Here is a 10,430-nt window from a genome sequence, read left to right as displayed (position 1 = left end):
GCTCGCTGTCCGGGGCGAGGCGGCCCCGTGGCAGCTCGTTCTGTGCGCGTCCGCTGAGCTGCGCCGTGGGTGGGGGAATCTGCTCGGTGTGCGGTGGTAAGGAATACGTTGAGGCCAGTGTATTTCAGAACGAACAAACAAACAAACCAGAAGTTTTCTTTTGTGCCCCCCGCAGTGTGTATCCCATACAATTGTTTGGTTTTTGTGGACTTTTGGTCTTTTGTTTTTTTTCCCCTAGGAAGCTCCCTCGTTTGAGCTCTGTTAGCGTCTTATTTGGTCATGGGTAAAGGTGCAGTAACCAAAGGAGGCACTAATCCAGGTGCATCCGCAGCTCTGTAGCTCCTTCCCTCTGCAGGCGTTGCTGCTGTGTGCTGCCTGTGCCCTCCTCGCACTGTGGGCAGTGCTGGGATTTGTGCTGAGCGAGGTGGTGGGAGCGGCGCAGTGTGTAGGGCTGCATTCATTGCCTGGGGATTTCCATTTTTCTATAGCAAACAATGGGAATTAAGGATTTCTGCTGCATCTCAGTCCCGTTTTTTAACGAATGAACGGTAGAACAGCCATTCTAACTGCTGATGTGTTCCTGTATATTGGAAGCTTTGTCTGAAATATGGCGCTCTGCAGTGTGATGTTATGCTTATACTGCTTGTGCTCCCTTGTGGTCAGACTTAACCCAGGTGCTCCAAGTTTTTTCTCTTCGAATTAAGTTATTAGGGTGAACTACTCAGAATAGGAGACAATACTAGAAACAGTCTCTTGACATTAAATGTGCCATAGCTGACAGAAACCCACTGTTTCAAGTCAGAGTAGATTCTTCTCTTTGAAGGAGATGGATTTGCCGTGATGCTTTGTTGCTGGTCAGATGTCAATGTTTTTTTCTTACTGTGCTTATTAATTTTGGCAGGTCTTTGTCCTCTATGAAGAAGCTTTGTTGCCAAGACTCGCTGTGAAGATGACCCACACTACTGAATGCAGTTGTCTGCAAATGTAGGAGCCAACAAATGCTATGTCCTGCCTTCCCCTGACTTTCCTCTTTCTCATGGAATATATATTTCTAAAGTGTTTCTAGATCTTTACTGAAGATGTTTGGATTATAGCTATGAGCATATCTATGCAAGGAGATGAGCAAGCCTGAGCAATGCTGAGGTATGTATACCTTTTGTGTCCCATAACACATGGGTAATCAAAATTTGCTATTGAAATCAATAACAAATATGTTTGGAAAGTGAACCTTTGCTAAGTGTTCAAGAATGGCAATGAACAAGGGCTGTAAAATGTGCTGTCTGTGCAGAACACAAGTCATTGGGTCTTGGGCTCCCTACGTGCTGTAGATGGCCAATGTCTGTTATGTGTTGGAGGAAGAGGAATAGTGGGAAGACATGTAAGGAGAAAAACATCTTATCACAAAGAATTGGAGCATGCTACTTCTCTTTTGGCATAGCTAGTCTGAAAGATGAATTAGTACACATCAGAGAAATGCTGCTCTAATACTGTTCTGAAAGGTAACTAAACATTTCAAAGTATGTTAAAGAGCGCTGAGATACAGAGCTGGGTGGTAGTGTCATTGGTCCGACTTAGGAGATGAGCTGTGATGGGAATTCTGTAGACACCTATGCTTACAGTTTCTTCGGAGAGAAATTTGGCAGATTTCAGTGTTTCTCAGAGCTGCGTGCACTGGTCCATCTCTCTCAGTAAATTCCTTGTTGGCCCAGTTTTTCATCCTGGAGCTGTTGGCTGTGATTTTCCTGGAGGTTAGTTGCCATGGTAATTATCCTGATAGGAAATAAATATGCTTTTTATAATCTCTGGATATGGTAATGGGGAGCAGAAAGACTGTTGGCCTTCCTGAGAGCAATAGAAGCTGCAGACCCATGGAGGCTTAGTGTTGGTAAATCACCACCAGTAGGAGAGAGCTGAACAAGTGCCTGATTGTGGGTGAGCAGTGGCAGTGATGAATAACATCATTTGGTCCCTGAGTAAAGAACAGTGGTAGAGTACATTACAGTGAGTCTGAGTAATGGTTAAGATTGGAGAAATGGAAAAGGAGTGACTTCTGCTCAGAGTCTGTTACGGTGGAACTTACTGATTCAGGTCTAGAGTGATTTACTGACTCAGTGAAGTAAAAGCATTTTTGATGGAAAAGAACCTTTCTAAAGGATGTGGCCATGGTGATCCTATGTGGTGTGAGATTTGGGTTGAGATAACATCTGGATTCAGTCTTGAGCTGGTCCAGCAGCAGGGTTGTGGTGGGAAAACTAAAAGTAGAAAGGACTGTTCACTGGTGGGGAGGAACAAGGTAGGGAACATATAAGCAAGGCAGTGGCACCTATTGAGATGCACCCATGAGAGTGGTAAGAGAACTGGCTGATACCATTGCAAAGCCACTGTTGGTTATCTTGGGAGGGCTGTGCTGATCAAGGAGGGTCCTAAGGACTCAAAGAAAGCAAGTTCCACCCATCTTCCAGAAGGAATCTTTTTAAGGAGAGAACCATGAGTGGGTCAGTCAGCTCACCTCCATTCTGGGAAGGGGATGAAATAAATAGTGCTAGAAGCAGTTTTCAAGCATGTTAAAAAACACGGAGGTGATTATGTCTATTAGTCATTATGCCCAACCACCCTGACAGTTTCTACATGGAGATGACTGGCTTGGTGCATTTGATTGGCTCAACTGCGGTAGAGCTTTCAATGCTCTGCCTTAACTTTCTCATAGGTAAACTGAGGAAATGCAAACTAGATATGTGGACACTGAGATGGATGAGAAATATTGAGGTAGTTTGCCATCCTACTTGTTGTCTGCGTATCTAATTGCTACACTGCTTGTGAGGATTGTGGTCAGTGGCAGGAAGGCTCTGCTGGAGGCCTGTTGCTAGTGGAGTTCTGCAGGGTTTGGCACTGTGTTCAATCCTGTTTAGCCTCTTCATTAATGACCTAGATGGTGAGGTTTGAGTGATAAGGTAATGTAAGCTACCAACTTGACTTTAAAGAAAACTAAATCATAGCAAAGTTGCTACTTTTTAACTCAATCAGTGGAAAACTTTCACATAGCTGACAGCAAAAGCAGCTGAGTCAGTAGGAAAAGCACTGTGATTGTTCTGCACCAAATGGCTTGCTGGTGTTAGAAAATAGAAGTTTTCAGGTCCGTGCTGCTCAAAGATCAGAGAAGGAATGCTGGTTTTGAGTCACTGGGGGGAATATCTTACCAGTCTGTGCCAGATTAGGTCAGCTGTCATCTTCCACAAGTCAGTGTGAATGTGATGCTTTCCGAAACCCAGGATAAGGACACATGTTAAAATCACACACAGCCTGGGTTGCTGGTAGATCTCTTTCTTTGCAAGCCTTCTGATGTAACATGTATTAACCCTCTTGTAACTCCAAGCCTGTAATAAAGCTTTGTCTGTAGAACTAGAGGTGTTAAATCTTGTCCTCTGTGCTGGTGTTGCCACAGATGGATGTGCTGGGAGCTGCAAGGAGAGGCAGTCTCTTTCTGACCAATTCTTTTGACTTCCTCTCTGTAGTGCCCGAAATAGCTGTGCTGTAACCTTTTATCTCTTCTTGGGAAGTGGGATGAAAATAGCTGTTTTTCCATTCTTTGTGGTTCACTTGTTCCTGACATTTGAGTCAGCTTTGACACATAGTAGCAGCATCTCCTGGCAGAACTAAGGAGCATCTCTGAACTTTCTCTACCACACCTCCTTTCTCTGGTGGAAAGTTGCTGCCAAAATGCTTGGCATGGCCTGGTAATGTATTTTTCCAGAGTCTGGAACATGTGATTGAGATAATGGCAATAGCAAGAGTGGATAATAGGAGTGTAACTGGCCTCAGAAGGAGATACTTAAAGGAATGAAATCGGTTCCAGTGAATGAGCTTTTTGACAAGAGGGAAGCTAAAACAGCCTGGATTAGTGCTTTTCAAATTGCTCCTGTAAATAATTTGGTATTTGCAGGGAGGCTGTCAGCATTGCACTCAGTGCAGGCTTCTGCCTATGAAGGAAATTCAGGACATAGATGGTCTTCAACCACACCAATGCAACAGTTGCCTCTGCCACACTGAAATTGGAACTCTTTACCACTGTGTATCCCTTCAACAGAGAAAAGTGATTATAACAATTTAAAGCAGTTCCTTTGGATACTGAACTGTGGCATATTTTGACAAGCAGTGCTTAAGGCTGCACTTTAAAGGAAACCTATTTACGAGTGCATGTTACTGTAGCTGATTTTTATTGTCCTGGTCCTTAATTTTGAGCTCTCCCCATTTCTGAGTTGAGAAGGGAGCAGAATACCAGTGGAAATGGCAATTTTCTGGTTTATGCATTTTCCTAAAGCGTCAGGCCTCAACTCCTGTCCTTCAACTCATCCTGGGGCTCCAGCAGAGCTGAGTGCCCCTCTGCTGGGCTGTGTGCCTCGCATGCTTTCCTCGTCATCTCTCCCTTGCTGGAATGCTGAGTCAAGACGTTATTACTTGTGTGCTATTTCATTTGTATGTTTTTTAATATGCAGATCCTGACTGTTCTTCTAATGAGTTGTAATCTCTGGTTTCAAATAGTGGGCATGTGCAGATATCTAATGAAGAAATGACTTTTTGCTAATGATAATATTAGCCAATACCTCTCTTTCGTAATCTGGTTTATTTGTTCTTTGTTTCCATATCCTGAGCTCTCTTATTTTTTAAAAACCCACCATCTTAAATATTTCCTTAGTATTTCTTTACTCTTTCTCAAAGAGGAAAGTAGTTTCTTTGTTTACAAAATGCAGTATTTGAATAGCAGAAAAGAAATTACTTTTGGTGAGTCCTTGTTGAAGATGATGCGAAATCCCATGTCTCCAGCTGCTCTGGCTGTAACTGCAAATGTAAGTCTTTTGGTAACACCACTTAGGAGTAATTGTGATGTGTTTCTGCACTGCTTCCATTCGTTACAACCAGCAATGTGGTCAGTCTTCCCCAGCCCAGTGTCATCCAGAGTTGAATTAATTTTCTTGTTTTGGTTTACATCACAGCTCTGTAGGCAGCCGTCCCTACCACTAATGGAGTGGTGGGATGTCAGCATGGGGTTGGGAAATAGCTGCAGGAAGGCAGTGCATTCTTTAAGTTGCTCTTTGTCGTGCTGGTGGTGCTGTGAAATCCCAGCCTCACATCCCTGCCTGCTCAGACTGGAGGTGGTCGTTCCCAGGCTCTCCCTGGGTGCTGAGTTCAGAACATGCAGCTGAGCTTCTTGCACAGCATATAAACGTGATTGTAACTTTTTTGCTGTTTAGCAGCAAGCAGACATTTGTAAGAAAGTGCTGCATTTTTGGCTTTTCTGTCCATCTGTTTTTCAAGGAAGGATGTGGCTTTCCTGAAACATTGCTAGATGAGGGTGGAAGTGTCAGCTCTCAGCCTCATCTTAGCAAACTCCACAGCTGTGAACTGCAGCCTTCTGTAGCTACTTCTGCTGAGTGCTGTGCTGGCCACAATGTGAAGTTGCTGATTTTTAGTCTGTGCTCTGAAGAAACATTTGCTATGAGGCAAGTTTCCTTTCACATCTTGTAAAACAGGCCAGCTTTTAAAGAATCTTTATATATGCCCAGATCCATAAAGGTCTTTTTTTCTTGCAAGGTACCTGCAGGCTGTATTTTCAGTGTTGTTTCTGAGCTTTTAAATCCATACACATCTATTATTTTTTTTTTCTTTTTTTGTGTGGATGATGTATACAGTTGGGAATGTTGGGAAAACAATAATCTAGTTAAGTCTTTCTTTAACCTTGGTTTAACTTTCTTGAGACATTGATTTTATGAAATCCAGTGGGAAATAGCCTTGCAGTGGCTGTGGTAGGCTCCAGGGAAGCACTAAATGCTACGTGCTCGTGAGCAAATTGGAAGACGGGCAGCAGTGAGAGATGATGTGGATGTGGCATTAATCTTAAGGCTAAAGCTGGTTTGATGCTCTGCTCCAAAGGTCTTGGATAACCTTAAGGCAGCTGCTTGACCTTTGTGTTTTTTATCTGAAAACTAGGGAAGTAGGAGTAATGCAATATAATGTAGTGGCGTTCCAAGGGTACGTAAACCACTCGCGTGCCACGGTGAGTTAAACCTATCTCCGTTTTATGCAGTGAAGTTTCATGGGGATGCTTAACAGAAAGTTAGTACTTCCTAGAAGGAGGAGCAACAAACCGCTGGGCTACAGAACCAGTGCCACTGCCACGCCGTCCGATCATTGCAGAGTGCAGCACTGTGCTCTTGGAAATCTTCTAATGGGTGTACAAGCTGTAGGCTGCAGGCTGCAATGCTTGTTTTGATTTCTGTGTGAAGTTTGTAGCATGTACAAAACCAGGATGTCCAGACATTGGTACCTCAGTGTTTCTGGAGGAGTCCTGACCTCTGCTTGGTACCTTTAAGTCATTGCCTGAGCTCGATGACTGGAATGTTCCAAGTGGTGGAAGAGATTCCAGTACCAACTGGTGATGCTGCAAAGCAGTGGAAGCGTTCCTGAAAAAGTCACTTCCTTGAGCCAATGCAGCTTCCTTGTAAATGAGAAAAATGACTAGTCTGTGACTTTTTATGTATTTTACTTTCATGTGTGATGTCCTTACTATAAAGTTCTAACCTTGCAGAACAGCTGTTGATCTTCATATAAGCAGCAACCAATGGGCAGTGCTGCTTTCAGTGCAGCAGTAATTTAAAGACTGTGCAAGGGTGGTGCTGAAAGTGTTTGACTCCAGCATGGGTCAGGTGTTCAGGAAGATGTTTTCTAATTAACTGGAGGGAGCAAAAGTTATCTGTTGCTTGTCAAGGGTGTTCGGTGTCTGTTAAAATTACATTTGGGTTACACAGATTCTCTTACCTAAAGAATTAATATTTGAGCTTTGAGGAACAGAAAACTGCATTAGCTTTGTTGATGAGCAGCAGCAGATATAAAGTTAGAGGAAGGAGCAGTTTCATCAGGCTGTGTGTCTGAGAAGAGCATGGTGCTGATAGATCACCTTCTGGTGGATCTGTGGCCATGTTACCGTTGTGCAGCAGAAGCACTTGAAAAGTTGAGGAGTGCAAGGAGTGGAAGTGGTGACTACATTGGGATGTGCTGAAGCATGACATCTTCTGATGTGCTTCTCCCCACTTCCTACCAGAGGAGAATGACTTTTAGTGCCTTCTGTGAGACCTCAGGGAGGTTCCTGCCATTGGCCACCCTTACCAAACCAGGGTGGATTGTCTGTCTGGTTTAGGCCTGCGAGGACCCAAGGAGGAGGACTGTATGTCACATGTTTTCTGTGGGCTCAGAAGTAATGCTGTGTTTGCTCCCAAATATCTTAACGCATTGCTCCGCGGCTGTAATCCGTGCACAGACATAGTTAGCATCTCTGCTGTTCTACTGATGGTGTGGAGTGAGTTTGTGTTGTTGGGCTCATACAAGTAACAGGTGATTTACTGTGTAAGCTGTGGGGCTACTGATCAATTAATTGATTTATAGTGCATGTATCGGTTGACTTTAGTTCTTCTTACCATAAACATAAATATGTGTTCATAAAATTCAGTGCCTTTGCATTCTGAGTTATTCAGGAGTGAGATCTATATGCATTACTTTCAAAAGAATCCAAGTATTTTTCTCTATCTAAAAATACTTAAAAGGCACTAAAAATGCCTTCACCAGTATCACCCTCAGTATTCTCTCCTTCAGCTTGCTGGAAGGCTCGTATTTTGCATGTAGGAAAACATCAGGCACAGACTGACGTGCTGAAAGCCTCATAACAGGACTGACTGCCACTTTAAGCCCAGATGTCAGTGGCTGGGGCTGTTCAACCACCAGACTGCATTCCTGCTGCATCTGTGGTGTGAGAAGGGAAAGCAAGGGCAGCAGAATCGGCATCATTCAGCTGAGTTCCTTTCTGGCATCTGGATACTGCTGGGAATAGGGTACAGGGTTTAGGAAAATCGTTAGACACAAATCAGTAAAACTATTGCTATCCTACTATGCTGGTCCTGTAGCATTATACAGTTGGCAGTAGATCTCTTGATATGCCCCACGTCCCCTGCTTCTATTGCAGTGGCAGTTACTCTTCACCCAGTGCCTCCCATCTCTCTGTTTGGCTCCTTATCCTGAGCTGCTGAATTAATTCAGTCAGTTCCCTGGGGCATGCTGCCTGCTGCTGTGCACCATTTGCACAAGTGTAGCTGGCTTTGGGCTGTTGCCCTTTTCCGAAGTCTCAGGCACAGAGCCTCAACAGAGATTTGGCTTATATTACACATACCATGAGCAGTTTTTCTCATCTTCCAGCTGGATTGCTTACTGTGCTGAGCATCCTGTTCCTGCCTTTCAATTTGCTCTTTCATCCACACTCCATTTACTTTCCTACACGGAGTACTTCAGTGTCAGGAATGTGGCCTGGTGAGGGGCAGCCCTATAGATGTAGTTTTCTGGGCTTCACTAGAATTCCAGATCCTTTCTGGCATGAATTTTGGAGGAGGAACTGTCTTGAAAACTGCTGATGTTCTTTCCATTAAAAACAGTGTTGTTTTTTGGCCCTTAAGTTTGTCCTGCTGCTGGCTCAGCTGTAACTTTGAATTTAATTTCTACTTTTTTTTTCTTGCACTTTTCCCAAATTCTTCATTCTCAGATTTTAAAGATCATTCTATCAAATCATAATATCTAAATAAAAAAATGAAGCTGGTTTCTCCATGTGCTGAGCTGTCTTGCTGTTATCCAGTCGTTCTTTTTGCTCAAATTATCACTCTGTTGCTGTTGTCTTCCTCCTCAAACGTTGTCCAACCCTCAGCCCCAGAATATTACACCTGTTCTGGTTTCCCCCGAGTTCCTCTTGCTGACAGGATTACTTTTGAACGCTCAGAGCTCTGTATCCATTTTTACCCTGCTGCTTGTTGCTGCTGAACGATGACACTTCTAAAATACGTTAACCTTTCCATGGATATAAATCACTTGCCGTGGTTCCCAGTTACCATTATGTGACTACTGCCCCATCAGCCTTTCTGGTGAAACTGTTTGCCTCGATACAGAATCTATTTAAGGATGAGCTTGGCTGAGCACTGTGGGATTTCTCAAAGTCAGCTTGGCTGTTTCTTTGTAGAAGTCATTCTACCCTGGAAGCAGCAGAAGAATCTTTTCTTTCTCCAAATAGGGGAGATGGTAAGAATCTGCTATGTAAGATCCCTGCCAGCTGTGGACTACAGCTGTGTGATGAGATCTGAACCTGGCCCGTTTATGAAATAAAATAAATATGAGAGTTCTTTAGCTAATTGTAGTTGAATATCAGTGTTAAGGTCTAGGGATGTTCAAGTATTGTACTAGTAGTAGATTTTGGAAGGCAGAATCTTTTCTGTTTTCTTCCCCGAGCTCTCTGGCTTTTCTCCCAGTTTCTGTGTAGGCTTTGTATCTGTAGCAAGCACTGCAGCTGCAAACAAGTCAGCTCTGAGTTATTTCAGCAGAGTTCATTTGCCTATAGAGAAATATCCCTTCACACACCAAAAATTGTGCCATCTTCTGGTGATTTTTATGAGGACCAGGGGTGTCAGCAGCAGCCCTGGAGGAGTTCTGCTGGGCAGCTGTGCTGTGAGGCATGTTGCTCTGGGCAATGACTGGTTGAGTAAGTAATCTCCTTTGGAAAACGTGGGTAAACCAACGTTGTGGCTCTTCTGAAATCTGGCTGCAGAAATGGAGCCATGTGTTTGCTCCCTGCTGACACTGTCTGCTCCTGTGTTCCTCCAGCCAGCATCCGTCCTGGCTGTGGACTTGTCACAGGAACGCCGAGTGTGTCAAAGTGGCCCTGGGAATGCTTTGTTCCTGCTCTGGGACGGAACAACTGAGCCAGGGTTGTGTCTGTGGGAGTGGTGTGCTTTGCCCAGCTGGGCTTTCTAAATTTCTAAATCCTTTCCTGCTCATTTGTGTTCATGCTCAGTGTGCTGATGGGACCCTTTATTATATCCATACGAGGAATTATGTTTGCCAGAACAGCCTCCAGTAGTCTGTTCTGAAGGAATGGTGCACAGGTGCTGCTGCAGTGGGTGTTGCCTGGTTTTTGCCTCCTCGCAGATCACTGTGAGGCACAGCAGTGGTTCAGCCTGGGTTACAGAGCACTTAGAACAAGGTTTCTTGTACAGCACAGTGAAAGGCACTTGTGTTTCACAGCACTCTCAGCTCTGCATCCTGTTGGCTGAACTCAAGATAAACAAGAGCAACCTTTCTGACCTGTGCCCAGAGCATCTGGGTGACTGAAAAGGAGGAGAAAATGAAATGGGTACAGATCAGCCTGATCTTGAAGGCTTTGCCCTGAAGTCTATCTTGCTTCCAGCCCTGACAGCTGGCCAGAAGTCCCTGGAGAAAATGTGCCTTCCCAAGAGCCTCTCAGTTATTCTGTAAGATCCAGTTTTAACTTCAGTCATATTGATATCCCTTCAGTTAGTTGAAACAGTTTTAAATAGCCCAGCTTCCAAACACAGTTACATTTAAAT

At 44.1% G+C, this 10,430-nt stretch overlaps 1 protein-coding gene across 9 annotated transcripts in view; it reads left to right on the top strand.

The window, feature by feature from the left end:
* Positions 1–10,430, top strand: part of TMCC1 (transmembrane and coiled-coil domain family 1) — a 100,036-nt gene that overhangs the window by 29,057 nt on the left and 60,549 nt on the right. For 5 of the 9 annotated variants that reach the window (XM_019620259.2, XM_019620268.2, XM_019620264.2 and 2 more), the window contains one exon: positions 902–1,143. The gene's annotated coding sequence lies outside the window, so the exon portion shown is untranslated. Of the gene's footprint in view, positions 1–79; positions 97–901; positions 1,144–10,107; positions 10,335–10,430 lie in introns of those variants that run through there. The other 4 variants (XM_019620262.2, XM_019620263.2, XM_019620261.2 and 1 more) reach the window with 4 other exon arrangements.

This window comes from Meleagris gallopavo, chromosome 14, assembly GCF_000146605.3.
Source record: "Meleagris gallopavo isolate NT-WF06-2002-E0010 breed Aviagen turkey brand Nicholas breeding stock chromosome 14, Turkey_5.1, whole genome shotgun sequence".
NCBI lineage: Eukaryota > Metazoa > Chordata > Aves > Galliformes > Phasianidae > Meleagris > Meleagris gallopavo.
This window is presented reverse-complemented; position numbering and strand designations above follow the sequence as displayed.